The following is a 17,078-nucleotide window of genomic DNA, read 5'->3' on the forward strand; positions in this document are numbered from 1 at the left end:
GTTGCTTTCACTGGATGAAACAACAGTGCTCGTGCTCATTTTCTTAAAGAAGTGGTAGTTATAAACTGACTTGGCAGCCTGTAGCACATGTCCACATATCACAAATATGAGTATTTCAAGTACATAAAAAGTAGTTACCTGAAGCTCTGATCAGATATTTGGATATATCAGTGATACAGTAGTAGCGTCTGAAAGCAAAAAAAAAAAAGAACATATGTTCCAGAGCCTTGGCGCATCGTCACGGTATGCATGATGGATTATCAAATGTGTACAGAACTACAAATATGTTATGTATGCATGTGAGAAATAAAAAAAATTCAAACTTAAGCTTATTGAGTTCAAAGACTACTAGAAAAATAAAATACTTAACAAAAGAGTGAGTAAAAATCAATATAAAAAAGGTCCAGAAAAATAAAAAAATAACCAAAGAAAGAAAATATCAGAAAAGAAAATCCAACATCTGTAATTCTAAAAACCCTGCTTTGAAATTAAAAAAGAAAACACGAGAGCAGAATTTCACATAGAAAATAGAGAAATTAACATGCATGCGCATGGCTGAACATATTACACATTCATGAAATATTTATAAGTGAACTAGAATCATTGATTCAACACTGACCATCCAAGTAAAAACAGCACACACCAGACTTCGCTCAATCCCACTAACAGAAACAAATCCCACTAACAGAAACCAAATCTTTGAAGGAACTAACATTTTCTGATTGCAGTGCATATAGCATCTCTGATAACACATATAGCATCTCTGATAGCATAGCATATACTGAACAATACTGATTGCAGTGCCATTAATAATGATAACAGTAGCATAAGAAAACTACCACTACCAGATATAAGTGACTCCACTCTCACCAAACCTACACTCCACTCTCACCACTAGCTGTCTCGCCTACACTAGCACTCATCGCCTTCACAATCTTCGCTCTCTTCGCCTTCACGTATGCCCTTTGATCATCGTCCATGGTGGTCAAATCACAAAACATAATTTTTTATTCCTGCTCCCACTGCAGCCGCTCCTCCTCCATCTGAAGCCTGCGTTGCTCAAGCATCATATCCTTCTCCCACCTTTCTTTCTTCATCATATGTTCCTCGGTCTTCATTACCAACAAATTTTGCATCATATCCTTGTACTCGTCATCTCCATTTTTTTTCAGCTTGTCTTTGGATTGCTTTCTACCCGGAGGTCGGGCTTTCTTGGCAGAAGGGATTGAGGAGCTTTCTTGGCCTTGGGCGGTTGACTCATCGTCCTCTTGTTCACTTCCTACCGGGAAGTTGAGCTCTCTGGACTTGGCCGGCTTCTTGTTGCCTTCAAGCGTTGATTCGAACTTCTGAGTGTGCCTCAACGTGAGCCAACAATGTTCGAATTGACAATTTTTGCCGTTCGCTTTTCTGGCATACCTTGCTTGGGCTTCCAGCAGCTGCAGCAAAGATCAAGTGCATGATTAGATATATAGCAATGACAAGATATGGGATGAACCAAGTGCAAGATCAATTACATGCTCTTGGTATGGAATGCCGCTTGGATGACGACGCTCGACCTCCTCGTAGTAGCCTTGGAATTTCATGCACTCCTTTAGTATGATCCCAAAGCGATGCTCGAGTGAATTGGGAGTCCTATCGGACTCAAAGTCCCTGTTCCTGTGGAAATCATTTGCGATCCTCTCCCAATAAGTTTTTCCTGGCTGCTGATTCCCTATGATAGGGTCATTGCTGATATGAATCCAAGATTTGCAAAGTTGGATATCTTCAAGATTAGTGTAGTTGCTGCCTCGCTTGGATTTGCCGCCAGTACTTGGAGTGGCATCCTGTTGCCTCAACAATTCCAAATCATCATCCACTTCTTGTGTCAATATATTTGTGAAATATCCACTTCCTGCTGCACTTGAAGCCCTTGGTTGCTGCAAAGAAATATACAGAAATATGAGTGTTGATTCAGATTCAGCTATTAGAACAATCTTAAGAGCGTAGAACTGCAAGGCTTGTTACGTTAGGAGAAAAGAAAAGACGCGATAGGTTTGGTTTAGCCCGTGAAAGCACAGCGGTACAGTTCAGGTTCAGCTCAGCTCCATCGACCACCACAGGGACATGGCGATGGTCCGCCACCGACACGCCTGCCTGAACAGAACTGAACTAGTGCTGTGTGTTCGTGTTCGCTCTACCTGCTGGAAAACTATGACTACGGTGCACCGCTGTGCCTGTGGCCCGACCTGCTTAAAGCAGTTTGTCGACGAAATATGGTCGGCAGTCTACCTAGGGGTATGCCCAAGGTAGTAGATTATCGGCAGACAGATGCGCAAGCCCCAAACAAGACGGTGATGCAAGACAGACACGAGGTTTTATCCAGGTTCGGCCGCCAAGAAGGCGTAATACCTACGTCCTGCGTCTGATTTGTATTGCTGTATGTCAATGAGAGATATTTTTTAGAGGGGTCCCCTGCCCGCCTTATATAGTCCGGGGAGCAGGGTTACAGATCTGGAAACTAATCCTAGTCAGTTACAATTGCCATATGTGGCCGGATAAGGATTCCTATTCTAACCGACCAGGATCCTGCCTGGTCGCCAAATCCGTCTTAATTCCTTGTGCGGGACTCCGATCAGGTTAACTGAGCCGCACGTCGTCTTTCGGGTGGACTGAAACCATCGATCCGAGCCAGCCCAAGCTTAGCCGTAAGGGTATAGGGGTTAATACCCCCACAGCTAGTCCCCGAGCATCATGTATTATGCTGCGACACGCCATTTTAACCTTCTCCGACAAGCGAGGCTTGGATCCTTGACACCTCCGACCACCGTCATCACCGGAGAAGTAGGTTGTCCAAAGAATGTATGGTGCTCCTAAGAAAAAAGAAAAGATTTCTGTCATGAGAAGTGTGCCCACTTGTATTTCTGAAAAGAAATGTAAGTGGTCTTGAAGCATAGCGTCCTTGAACATCAGAAGCGTAGGGGTCGAAAACAAACACATTCACCGCAAGGTGAAGTGTGCCCACTTAGTCCCCGAGCCTGGTAATAGGTGACGCAGGCATGTGGTGCCAGGGTCTAAAAAAGAATTCATAGTTTAGTTGAAAACCGAATTGCCGTACAGGCAAAACATGATGCACCGGCAGGTGCATCGTACCGACGTAGTCCCCGAGCTTGCTGGAAGGCAAATTTTTGAGCCTTGTAGCAAGGTCTAAAGAAATGTCTCTTAACTGTATGTGAGTACAAATCACATGTAGCCAAGGAGAACCATTATTCAAGCAGTGGTCGGGGCAGTCCCCGAGCATATTAATAATCCTTATAATCATTCAAAGCACAGGGATCGATTTAAACAAACACATTCACCGCAAGGTGAAGTGTGCCCACTTAGTCCCCGAGCCTGGTAGTAGGTGACTTAGGCACGTGGTGCCAGGGTCTAAAAAGAATTCCCAGTTAAGTTGAGAACCCAATCGTCGTACAGGCGATACGAGATGCACCGGCAGGTGCATCGTACCGATGTAGTCCCCGAGCTTGCTGGAAGGCGTAGTAGGAGCCTTGTAGCAAGGTCTAAATAAATGTCTCTCAACTGTATGTGAGCACAAATCACATGTAGCCGAGGAGAGCAAAACTCCAAGAAGTGGTCGGGAGAGTCCCCGAGCACAGCGGTGGTCATAGCAGTTCCTGAATATGGTAATGGTCGGAGCAGTCCCCGGGCATGACCGTGGTCGGAGCAATCCTCAAGCACAAAAGTGGTCTGGGCAGTCCCCGAGCACGGTAGTGGTCTGGGCAGTCCCCGAGCACAGTAGTGGTAAAGGCAAATCCACGATTGCGTGCGCTGCTTGTACTATTATTTTGTGTTTTTATTTTTCTCTACTCTCTGCCAAGTCCAGTCTGACCAGTCTGACACGTCTGGTCAAAAAAGTAAATAGGTATAGTACGTCATTCTGTCTTCTTATATTTTTCTGGCAAACAGTCGGTTGACACCTGTATTGAGATGTGTCAGTGTGGGCCCTCTTACACCATTAACGAAGAGGCGCGTACACTGTTAACGAAGGAGCGCGTTTATTGGCGCAGATTTCGAGGTTGTGTGAACAACCGTTCGCGGCGCGTGCGCACGACTCCCAATATTCTTGGGCGAACGAAACGACGGTACTCTTTGTTATTTATAATATAGATCTGGCAAGTTACTGTCACCGTTCCCCATCGTCATTCGCCACCGCCACCTTCGTCTTCCTCTTGCCAAACCCTATTCCTCCGATAAACAGTGCCAAAAATCCCCTTGCCACCGCATCCACCCCCCTAGAAAGGACAGAGTAATGGCGAGGAGAGACGCCCAGAAGAGAGGCGGAATCATGGCAAAGGAGTGGTGGAAGTCTCGGAGCAACGAGCAAACCATCGAAGACCTCGTCGCCATGGGGGTGCTCCACAACAAAGCCCTCGCTGGATGACGCGCACCGAAAGGAGAAAGCTTCCCCGATCCACAACCAGGTGAGATCGTGGTTTTCGAAGATTTCTTCAAACGGGGTTTTGGGATTCCAGTGCACCCTTTCCTTCAGGGTCTCTGCTTGTACTATGAGATTGGGATTTGCAATCTGCATCCCAACTCGATTCTTCTCGTCTCTACCTTCATCCATCTCTGTGAGGCGTATGGTGGCTTCCAGCCCCATTTCGACCTCTTTCGCCACCTGTTTTGCCTTCGGAAAAAAGGAAGCGGTGGCTCGAAGATCGCCGGAGGCGTCTATCTGAATTTGCGTGACGGCATGAAGGCCCAATACCTGCACTGTCCCTGGAACACCTCATTGGACGAGTGGTACAAGAAATGGTTCTACATCCGTGAAGAGCCGAACACCATCACTCTGTGCGACGTGGGGCTAATTCCAGAGAAGAAGAATAGCTGGTCGGAGAAGCCCGAGAACTTGGAACAGATAGCCGAACTGCTCGGGATGATCCCGTGGGGAAGGCTTGATGGCCCGAGCGTGGTCGGCAACTTCATTAGCCGATGAATTCAGCCATGCCAGAAAAGGATTCATCCTGGCTTCGAATACCAAGGTGGCGCGGATCCGACAAGGACCAGGAAAGAGCCGCTCGACAAGACGGAGATCAAGGCCAGGATTGGAGAGCTGTTCAATCTGGCTGATCCGAATTATGTTGCACTGAACACCATCGAGCACGCCTTCAAGCTGGCTTGACCTCCCCCAAAGGTAAATGACGCTTCCTTTTAACTGTAGAGTCATTTTGTATCAAGAAAATAACTGTCTTTTCCTTCATTTTGTGTCTCAGTATAATGGCCGTGATCGGGCAGGAGTGTTCGTGTCGCCTCCCCCTGGTGTAGAATGGCCACAAGCTACCGGCCCAGCCGCCTAGACCAGCGCCAGGACCGGTGACGTTCACTGGGCGGTACTCGAGACCGTAGAAGACGCCTCGACCAGAGCCGCTGGCAAGCGTCCGGCTGCCAGCAAACGACGTCAAGCCATCTTCCCCCTGTCGGATGACGAAGCAGAGGATGCTGACATCTTCCAGCTCGTCCCCCGAAAGAGAAGAAGGCAGGTGGGACCGACGGAGCAGGGTGGCTCCTCTGGGCCAGCAGTGGTCACAGCACCGACCACTGCTACACAGAGGACCAACGAAGGAAACATGCCACATCCTACTCCGACGCCCGTACCGGAGGTTGAACAAGTCCCGGTGGGAACTGCCGAGCAAGCGGAGCAGGGGCGGTCGAGAAGACGTTCCTTCGCCACATCCTTCCGCAAGTCGAAATTGTAAGTATCTATATTTTTGATGTAAGCTTTGCATTTTGTACTGGATGCTATTACCGTCTGAATTTGTCTCTGAATTCATTAGATCTCAGTCCACCGAAAGTCCCGACCAGCTAGCTGGGTGCGGAACGTCCTCACCAACAACGGCGGGACAAACTGCGCAGCAACCAGCAGTGGAGGAGCCTATGGCAGGGACTCCGCCTATGCCTCAGCAGGCGGACGACCAGACGCCAGTCCCCGAGCAGCTGGTCAAGAAGACAACCGAGCAGAATACAAGTGCTCCAAGCATGAACCCTGCTGAGGCGGAGACCATGACGCCAAGGGAGCAGGATCTAGCCGAGGAGCAGCAGCCAGAAGTTGCCTAGAACATGGTTGTCGACGCGACAGCTCGTGGGAAAGCCCTGGTGGTCGTGGAGTCTGCCAACTCCAGACCAGTGCCGCCTCCTGAACAGGAGGCTGAAGAGGATGAAGTGGAAGAAATCCTGGGCCGTCCCCAAGATAGGCGACAACATGTATATGTGTCGCGCTATCGGAACGACGAATGGGTCATGCATGAGGAAATCCCAGAGGTCGAAGAGACCTTAAGAGTCGAACGGGCGGCTAAGCGTCTGGTGACGGAAGTCCAGGTATATTTGGCTTGAGCCCTTGACCCTGTTGCGTAGTCGAACTGTCTGACGTAGCTTGTCTATATGCAGGACTTGATGAAAACTGCAAAATACCGAAAAAGGTGCTTCGACCAGATAGAAGGAATCACGACGACCAATAAGGAGCTAACGGCTGAAGTGGAACGCCTATGGCGCCAACTTGAAGCCGCCGACCAGGAGAAGACAGACCGAGAAGCACAGAACCAAAACCTGGTCGGCCAGCTCAAAAGCAAAGAGCTGGAGAAAATAGGTAAGTCTTCACCGTATCGTAGCAAGTGCGGAACTTGTGTTATTTTGTTCTTGGCAGTAATAGCTGTAATGCAGGTTTGGATGCTGAAGTGACCCGCCTCTAGGGGGAGAACAGCCGTGTGCTTGCAGAATGTGGTTGCCTAAAGGAGGACAACGAGAAACTAGCACGCAGCCAGTCGGAACTCCAAGACCACACTACCAGAATGAAGGACGACCTGAAAAGTAAGCACTCCAGACCACCTTTCTCATACAATTGCCCACATTGCCTTGTCGTGTCATCACGTTTGATGTCTTGTACTGTTTTCAGTTTTGAAAGTCAATGCCAAGAGGCACCTTGAGGCCGTGATCAAGGAGCGTGATGACTGGAAAGCACAATACCTTAAGGCCACCGAGGAGCGGGACATGTGGAGCAAGCGGTGCCAAGAAATGGCAACTAGCATTGTGCCCGTCCTCGACCTTATCGACCCGGCGCTCACAGAGGAAGAACTAAGGACGCCTCAGCTCGGACTGGTCGAGAGATGCAAGCAAGCATGGGGATGGTTCCAAGACTTCATGAAGGAGGCGGGTGAGTACACGGGTGCCCATGTGCTAAGCATGGTGCATGCTCACTACCCCCTGATCGATCTCAAACGCTTGGAGGCTGGGTACCCGAAGGAGATAGACCCAGACAAGGCCGAAGAGCTTCGGACGGCCCAGCTGGACTTGTCGTCAAAGATAATTGGCGATATTAACCTGTGCGGAGGTGGGACAACACCTGTGCAGGGTATGCCATCGACAAGTCAGCTGGAAATGCCGTCAGCTGCAAGCCAACCAACGAAGCCTGCGGTCTCGACCAGCCAGGCGCCGACGGGGCCATCTCCTTCAGCATGATTAGCTCAAGAGTCCTCGAGACTCGAGTAGGGTATCAGAGGGGACGAGCAGTAAATGCCCTGCTCCCCGACTAGCCAATGTAATAAGCTTAGAGCTGTAGAAGGAGGACATAGTTGTGTTATTGTAAACTTGAGCCTCTTCAGGCAAGCTTGTAATAACGTAACTGTATATCATTACAAGCTTGTTTGCTTTATACAAAACGTGTTTAAGCTTGAATTTTTTTGTTGGTGTAACTAAGTGGGAACGTGTTAACGTTCGGTTTAGTTGTACCGTTTTGCTCGACACATCATCCCGAGGGGTTTGTGCGGCCCTGGTTGGCATGTGGTCGGAGTGTGAGGTAACATGACCTGTGCACACGTGGACACAGACAAGTCAAACCAGGGGGGACCTGCCGATCACCCGCAACGTAGAGAGCGGATCCCGTGCATGTGTTGGGAGGAACTGGAGACAGGACCTGCTCCGAAAACCGTAGAAGGAGTGGTGGTCGGCTTGTACTGGCTGAGTCAGAATATCCATAAAATTCGTAGTGACACATTAGAGTGGTCGGAGAAATCATAATTGCTTTATTAAAGTAAATCGAAAATGTAAGTAGAGTACATATCTCAGTAGTTAAGCATAGAATCGTCTAAGCTTGTCGATGTGCCACGAGTTTGGTACGTCCGTGCCGTCCAGGTGAGCTAACCTGTAAGACGTTGGACGTGTGACTTCCTTGATCATGAAGGGTCCCTCCCATGGGGTTGCGAGTTTGTGGACGCCGGATTGGTTCGTCTTCCACTTCAGTACTAAGTCTCCGACCACAAAGAAACGCTCTTTAACGTTCTTGTTGTAGTACCTGCGCAAAACGGCAAGGTACTTGGCCGTGCACACGCAAGAATCGAGCCTTTTCTCCTCTGCGCTGTTGATTTCTAGCTCCCGTACTTCCTTGACCTTGCCCTCGTCGAAGTTCTCTACCCGTGCTGATCTGAAAGCTATATCTGGTGGGAGAACTGCCTCAGCGCCGTAAACCATAAAGTATGGTGAGACGCTGGTGTTACGACTGGGCTGAGTTCGGAGGCCCCAGACCATGGCTGGTAGCTCCTTGAGCCATCTGCCAGGAGCTTTATCGTTTTCTCTGTACATCCTCTTCTTTAATGCGTCCAAAATCATGCCATTTGCCCGCTCGACTTGTCCATTAGCTCTAGGGTGCGCCACCGAGACGTATTTTACAACTATGCTCCTTTCATCGCAGAAGTCCCAAAAAGCGTTCCCGGTGAACTGAGTACCCAAATCAGTAATGATGCTGTTGGGCATGCCGAAACGGTGGATGACCTGGTCGAGGAATGTGACAGCTTTCTCTGAAGATGCCTGTACCAGAGGCATGTATTCTATCCACTTAGAAAATTTATCAATTAGCACGAAGACGCATGTAAATTTCCCAGGAGCTGGTTTGAAAGGCCCGATCATGTCCAGTCCCCAGCATGCAAAGGGCCAGGAGGCTAGAATCGTTTGGATCTCATGTGCTGGTATGTGGATTCTCTTGGAGAAGAACTGACAACCTTCACAGCGGCGGACTAGCTTCTCTGCGTCGGCCACTGCTGACGGCCAATAGAACCCTGCTCGAAAAGCCTTACCGACCAGTGTTCTTGAGGCCGCATGGTTGCCGCAGGAGCCAGAGTGGATTTGGTCTAGGAGATGCTTGCCTTCCTCTTGGGTTATACACTTCATCAAGATTTCCTCCTTAGCGTTTTTGCGCCATAACTTGCCATCGACGAGTAGATACTGCTTACTACGACGCATCAGGCGTTCATTTTCTGTTCGATCGATATAACCGCTACCGTCTGTTAAGTACTTGATGAAAGGTGTTCTCCAGTCCGGCTCATGAGTGGTCGGAAGCGGCTCGGTTGTGCTCGGCGCCGGAACCGTAGCCACTAATTGCTGGTCTGAAACTTTGTCGGTCGTTGAATCTTCGTCTTCAATGGAAGGCGTGAGCAGGTCTTGGACGAATACGCCATGTGGGATTTTGGCTCGGGATGATCCTAACTTTGACAATGCATCGGCTGCCTGGTTCTTGTCCCGGACCACATGTATGTACTCGATGCCATAGAACCTGCCTTCCAGCTTTCTTATCGATTTGCAATATGCGTCCATCTTTTCACTGGTCGTGTCCCAGTCCTTGTTGAGTTGGTTGATGACCAGAGCCGAATCTTCGTAGACATAGAGACGTTTAACTCCAAGCTCAACCGCAATGCGTAGACCATGCAGGCATGCTTCGTACTCGGCGGCATTATTAGATGCTGGGAAATAAATCCTGAGGACGTACTGGAGCTTTTCCTTGGATGGTGATACGAAAAGAACTCCTGCTCCCGCACCGTCAATGTTGAGAGAACCGTCGAAGTACATCGTCCAATATTCGTCGGATCCCGGAGAGGCGGGAGTGCTTAAGTCTGTCCACTCGACGATGAAATCGACGAGTGCCTGAGACTTGATTGTAGTACGGCTTGCAAATTCCAAGGAAAGGGGGCATAGCTCCATTGCCCATTTGACGATGCGCCCGTTTGCATCCTTATTGCGAATGATGTCTCCCAAAGGATACTCGGTCATGACTACCACACGATATCCGTCGAAGTAATGTCTTAACTTTCGGGATGTTATCAGTATGGCGTAGAGCAGTTTCTAAATCTGTGGGTACTTGATCTTGGATTCGTTGAGTACCTCACTAATGAAATAAATTGGCCGCTGTACCTTATAGGCGTGGCCCGGCTCGTCGCGCTCGACCACTAGTGTAGTGGAAACCACCCGATCGGTTGCTGCAATGTAAAGTAGGAGAGTTTCGTCTTCTTTGGGGGCAGTAAGTACCGGAGGTGACATGAGGTATTGCTTTAGCTGCGTGAAGGTAGCGTCTGCTTCCTCCGACCACTCAAACTTCTCGGACGCTTTGAGCAGTTTGAAGAACGGTAGTCCTTTTTCTCCTAATCTTGATATGAAACGGCTTAGAGCAGCCATGTAGCTGGTAAGCTTCTGGACATCCTTCACCTTGTTTGGGGGCTTCATGTCTAAGACAACTTTGACTTTCTCCGGGTTAGGGCGTATGCCGTCGTAACTGACGACGTTGCCGAGCAATATGCCAGAAGGGACACCAAAGATGCACTTCCTTGGGTTTAATTTCCATTGGAACGTATTAAGGGCTGCGAAGGTATGTTCCAGATTGTCAACAAGGGTGTGTGCTTCCTTGGTTTTGACAACTACATCGTCGACGTAAGCCTCGACGAGGCCGTCTTTTATCTCGTCGTTGAGGCAGGCCTGTATAGCGTGTTGGTAGGTGGCACCAGCGTTTTTGAGCCCAAACGACATAGTCGTGTAGCAGTAGGCGCCGAAAGGCGTGATGAAAGACGTCTTGATCTGGTCGTCCTTTTTGAGAGCGATCTGGTGATAACCAGAGTAGCAATCGAGAAAGGAAAGCAGCTCGCAACCAGCGGTTGAATCTATGACCTCGTCTATGCGAGGTAAACCAAAGGGGTCCTTAGGGCAGTGTTTGTTGAGATCAGTGTAATCAACGCACATTCTCCATTCATTATTCTTTTTGCGTACAAGAACCGGGTTGGCTAACCATTCCGGATGATACACTTCTTTGATAAATCCGGCTGCCAAAAGCCGTGTAACTTCTACCCTAATCGCCTCCTTTTTGTCGCGAGCGAACCGCCGTAGCTTCTGCTTGATTGGTTTGGCCTTGCTGTTGACATTTAAGGAGTGCTCGATCAAGTTCCGAGGTACACCGGGCATGTCGGAAGGTTTTCATGCAAACACATCCACGTTGCCCCTCAAGAACCTGACGAGCGTGTCTTCCTATTTGGGATCCAGGTCGGCCCCGATGAGGGCCGTTTTGCTGGGATCACCCTCGACCAGCTGGATCGTCTTGTGCTCCTTGGACCTGATGTTCTTGCGTGGAGCCTCGAGCTCTGGGATCTCCAGGTGGTCGGCCGAGGTCTTCTTAGCGTCTAGCATGGTCTCGGCCATGCGAATAGAGAGGTCGTGGGCCTCTGCTATTTTGAAGCTGTCGTCCTCGCAAGTATAAGCTGCGTATACGTTGCCCCTGAGGGTTAAAACTCCTTTCTCAGTAGGCATCTTGAGCACCAGATACCTGTAATGAGGTATGGCCATGAACTTGGTGAGCGACGGTCGACCAAGAATAGCATGGTAGGTGCCGTCGAAATCAGCGACCACGAAGTTGACGTAGTCGGTGCGGAAGTGGTCCGGAGTCCCAAACTGCACAGGTAGCGTGATCTGCCCGAGAGGTGTGGAGCTCTGTCCAGGGAGAACGCCCCAGAACTGTGCCTCGTACGGCTTCAGGTCCGCCTGGGCTATTTTCAGAGCGGGCAGGCTGTTCTTGAACAGAATATCAATGGAGCTGCCGCCGTCGATCAGTACCCTGTCGAATTGAACCTTGTTGATACAAGGATCGAGGACCAGGGGAAAATGCCCTGGCTCGGGTATGGCGGCCCATTGGTCCTTCCTGCTGAAGTAGATTTCACGGTGAGACCACGGAGGAAGCCGCGGATCGGTGAGAAGGTTGTCGGTGTTTGCCACGTTCAAGCAAGCGCGGGCAAGCAGCTTGCGTTCTCGTTTGGTCTCAATGGACACCTTGCCGCCGATGATGGTGTGCACGTGATCAGTCGGCTTGACGTATTTATGACGAGGATCTGCATCGTCGTCGTCGTTGTCCTCGTTGCGCTGTTCCCCCGCGTCGTTAGGCTTGTCGGACGTATCCGGAGCCTGTTGACGCGTGTAGATAGTCTTGAAGACGCGGCAATTCTCCATGGTGTGGTTCGACTTAGGATGGAGCTGGCAGGGTCCCTTCAATGCTTTGGCGTAGTCGTCCTCGTAGTTTCGACGTCCGCTGCCCTTTTTCACAGTATTGACCTCACCGTCGTCTTCCCGAGCGCGCTTGCTCCTGTAATCGTCACGACGGTTGCGTCGCTGATTACGTTGATCACGGTGATCGTGGGAGTCATTGCGCTGGTTGCGGCGGTCAAAATTGTCGTTCCGACCACGATTGCCGCGGTAATCGTCGCGGTGTGGGGGGTGGTCGGAGCGTGGAACCCTTGCTGCTTCTTCAACGATTATCTTCTTAGCGTCGTCAGCGTCCGCATATTTCTTAGCGGTGGCCAAAAGCGCTGTGACCGATTCGGGTCTCTTCCGGAGGAGCTTGTCTCTTAGGGCGTCGTGGAAGCGGAGGCCGGTGACAAAGGCCTCGATTGCTTCGTTGTCGGATATTGATGGGACCTTGATGCGCATTTCCGAGAAACGCCGAACGTACTCGCGTAGTGGTTCATCCTTTCGATCTCGGATCCGTTGCAGATCGTACTTGTTGCCGGGTTGTTCACAAGTAGCGATGAAGTTGTCGATGAAGGCCTGCCTGAGCTCCTGCCAAGAGTCGAAATAGTTCGCTGGCAAGCTAACCAGCCATTGGTGACCTACATGACCAACAACGACTGGGAAGTAGTTAGACATGACGTGCTCGTCAGCCATGGCTGAGCGGCACGCAGTTTCGTAGAGCATGACCCATAATTCGGGGTTTTCCTTGCCGTCGTACTTCTAAAGCTTCTCGAGCTTGAAATTCTTGGGCCATATGACTTGGCGCAGGTGTGGAGTGAACTGCTTCAGACCCGGCGGACCGTGAGCGGTGTCATACTCCATACGGCGATAGCTTTCATGGGATGCACGATCGTCGGCTCTCTGGTTGATGCGAGCACGCAGATCACGTCCACCGAGGTGATGGCAGAGATCGTTATTGCCATCGCGGCGATCTCGATTGCCATCTGGATTAGCCCTGCGACCGTGGTTATCACGGCGATTGTCGCGGTTATCTCGGCGGTTGTCTCCTCGAACGTCGTGGCGGTTATCCTCCCGGCGGCGGTTGTCGTCCCGACCATCATCACGACCACCGTTTCTGCCTTGATGGTTGTCTGATGGGTCGTTATTGCGCGAGCCACGTTGGTTGAGTGGCTGTGAGCGACTTGAGTATTGACGGCTGTAGCTTGATTCGATAGAAATGGATGGAGCCCGGGCTTGGTTCATCTTTGCGGTCTGAGCCATAGCAGCCGTCAGATAAGCTTGTATGTCATCACGGACTGCTTGGGTCTCGGGAGTGTTGGGCAGCCGCTGCATTGTCGCCATGGCGACGGCTACGTTGGCGCTTGGGGTCTTGAAGACTTGTTTGTCCCCCACCCTGTCGAAAGCATTGTTGAGGTCACGTGGTCGGAGCCTTATGCATCGTGCCTCCTAGTCAGCTTCAGCTTCGATTTGCCGGCGATTAAACCGATCAATATTGCGTGCTTCGCGTGCAGTTTTTTCTTGTTCTGTTTCGCCAACTGCTGGCGGCTCGTCGTTGCTGACAACATGGATCAAATCTCCTCATCTTGGCGGGAAGGACGGAAATTGGGGGAAACCCGGGGCGTGGTCTGGTAGATCCAGATCGTATTTGACGCCTTCATCTTCGTGACGCTGAAGCTCGGTGTGGACAGATGCGTTGGATGCGATGCCGGATGAGGAGGTGGAGTCACCCTCTCGGACTGTGTGGACGGATCCTTCTTGATAATCTTCAATCCGGACCATGTTGACGATGTTGCATGGCTTTGGCCGAGATCGGTGTATAGGACATAGATCCGAGCGGCGTCGTAGGTTGTACGCGTAGCTGGAGGCAGCGTTCCGCAGGCCGTAGGGCTGGACCTGGTGGTTCTCCGTCGGGACTTCGTACTCGCAGAGTCGGAGACCCGTCGCGAAGGCTGGCTGGCGACGAGCGGAGCGTCCCTCAGGAGTAGATACGACCACAAGATCTGTTCCAAGTCGTGCAGGGCGACTGGTCTGAGCTGGTCGGATAGATCTGTTGTGGGGAGATGTTACCTGCTCATTAGTTTGGCTTTGAATCGTACTTACCAGAGCTAGGGTTTCAGCGAGTTCGATGTCGACCCGATCGATGGAGTCGAGCAGGTCGGTGTCGTCGATCTGCTTTCCTCTGTAGCAGGGAAGCGGATGATGGGTTGTCGGCGTGGCTGTAAGCGTGGTCGGAGCCAGATGTACCGTGGTCGAAGCCAGATCCATCGTGGTCGGAGCCGTGTTCGCCATGGTCGGAGTCGTGCTCACCGTGGTCGGAGCCATAGCCGATGCAGGTGAAGTAGTCGTCGGCGCGGGTTGAATCCACGCCTCCTCCGCGGCCATGGCGATGGAGACGTCAGGGCCGGTGGTCCAGGTGATCTGGCCGACGGTGAACGTGAGGTCATTGGGCGTAGCCATGGAGCCGGAGATGACGACCATCTTGTTTGCTTGGAGAGCAGTACGCACACCCCCTACCTGGCGCGCCACTGTCGACGAAATATGGTCGGCAGTCTACCTAGGGGTATGCCCAAGGTAGTAGATTATCGGCAGACAGATGCGCAAGCCCCAAACAAGACGGTGACGCAAGACAGACACGAGGTTTTATCCAGGTTCGGCCGCCAAGAAGGCGTAATACCTACGTCCTGCGTCTGATTTGTATTGCTGTATGTCAATGAGAGATATTTTTTAGAGGGGTCCCCTGCCCGCCTTATATAGTCCGGGGAGCAGGGTTACAGATCTGGAAACTAATCCTAGTCAGTTACAATTGCCATATGTGGCCGGATAAGGATTCCTATTCTAACCGACCAGGATCCTGCCTGGTCGCCAAATCCGTCTTAATTCCTTGTGCGGGACTCCGATCAGGTTAACTGAGCCGCACGTTGTCTTTCGGGTGGACTGAAACCATCGATCCGGGCCAGCCCAAGCTTAGCCGTAAGGGTATAGGGGTTAATACCCCCACACAGTTGCAGCGTGTCCCTGCAGCCTGTTTAGACGTGACAAAGGCGATCTCACAAGGATGGCCCGGTGTAGCGGCACCAATAAAACTTGTGCCTGACATTACATCGTCACAGCGAGGCACATGCATGTTGTCAAAGACAAGAGTAGAAAGCGAGCCAGATTATATAATAAAATAAACAAAGTCATACTATTATTAAAGATTAATTAAAGTAACACCAGCTCATCGATTAAGATTTCATACTGATCGAGTATTGTCAAAGGGAGATGGATGGATGGATCGATCCTGCTGGGCTCTGCAAAGGCGACGGAAGGAATCGAAAGGAGGAAGAGAGGAACACGCGATCAGGCCGGCCTTGCCTTCCTGAGTCCTGATCAAGCGGAACCAAAGGCAAAGCAAAGCAGCGAGCAAAAGGGCTCCCATGTCCTTATCAACCAAGGCTTCAAGCTTTTGCTCGCCGCGCCGCAGAAAGGAGACGGATGGATCGATCGATCCCCGGCCAAGTGCATGCTGCGGCGTATGCGGCTGGCCTTTACATCATTCACAGGGCAGGGCAGGGCAGCGCGTCTGTATTGCAGTGCGCCACGATGCGTCTGTGGGAGAACTAGCTAACCAGTTCAAGCCCTACTACCTTTATGTATAGCAACCTGTTTTACAAGAATGCCCTAATTACCTTTATGTATAGCAACCTGTTTTACAAGAATGCCCTAATTACCTTAACTGAACCAAGTAAAATGGCATACAATTGCACATGACTATGATGAAGGCAAGTATGTAATAGATTGCAAAGAAACTTCAGAAGCCCAAAGTTCAAACTTGTGATACTTATACTGAAACTCATCACAATGGCATACAAGCAACAAGCCACAACATCTAGTGTCTAGAGGTAAACTCAACTATTTAATTCACAATAAATGCCTAAACACCATGATGGAACTCTAGTGCCAGAGTACTCCTCCTATGACAGTGGAGTATTAAATTGGAACCCTCTGTAGCATTGCAAATGTGCAGATCCCCAAGATCAGACATAATGAAAATCCAAGATTATGCAGTAGAGGCAGCTCAGGTAAAGATTATCATATCTGAATCTAGTGCAGCTACAACTTTGCATCTGAATCAAAAAGAATATACAACTGCTACTGCTATAAACCAGGTGGGTTTATGTTTAACCCTAGAAAAGAAAGGCTGAACTAGGACTTGTTGGATTGTTGATATGTCAACTACTATGTGTTTAGATTAGATACCCAAGACAAATTGGCTATCAATATTGACGCAAGCTCTCTTGGGAATGAATCAGAACTTCAGAAGGCTCTCTTGGGAATGAAATTAGCACAACTCACTGAGTAGTCAGGCGTCCAATGGTTGGGGCTGAAGTCGTCGCCGGCAACCTCATAGACGTGTGCTGGTGATGTTGTGGTGCTGCCGGCGTCCCAGGTGGCGACGTGAGGCTCCGTGAAGGTCAACGTGCGAGGGCCGAGTAGAGGCTGGTCGTTGGGGAACCGGCAAGGTAAGCCGCTGCCGCCACTGCCGGGAGAAGGCATCCTGCAGCTGCCGCCGCCGAGAGAAGGGCCTTCTTGTCGACGAGGCAGGTTGGCAGTGAGGGGAATCGAAGCAGATTGGCAATGAGGAGCGACGAAGGAACGACGTTTCGTGGCAGCAGCCGGACGGGGAGGCAGCGCGCCTCCGGAGAAACCCGGCGCCGCCATTTGTGGCTCCCCGCGCTGCCACAAGCCCACGCGATGCCCGCGCGATGCGCGAGCGTGGCTGCAGCCCCGCGACAGGC

General features: G+C 50.7%; 1 pseudogene; it reads right to left on the reverse strand.

Annotated features, from left to right (window-relative positions):
- Positions 1 to 875: 875 nt before the first annotated feature.
- Positions 876 to 17,001, reverse strand: LOC136548670 (glutathione S-transferase T3-like; annotated as a pseudogene).
- Positions 17,002 to 17,078: the final 77 nt, after the last annotated feature.

The sequence above is a fragment of the Miscanthus floridulus genome, chromosome 4 (genome assembly GCF_019320115.1).
Source record: "Miscanthus floridulus cultivar M001 chromosome 4, ASM1932011v1, whole genome shotgun sequence".
Taxonomy (NCBI): domain Eukaryota; kingdom Viridiplantae; phylum Streptophyta; class Magnoliopsida; order Poales; family Poaceae; genus Miscanthus; species Miscanthus floridulus.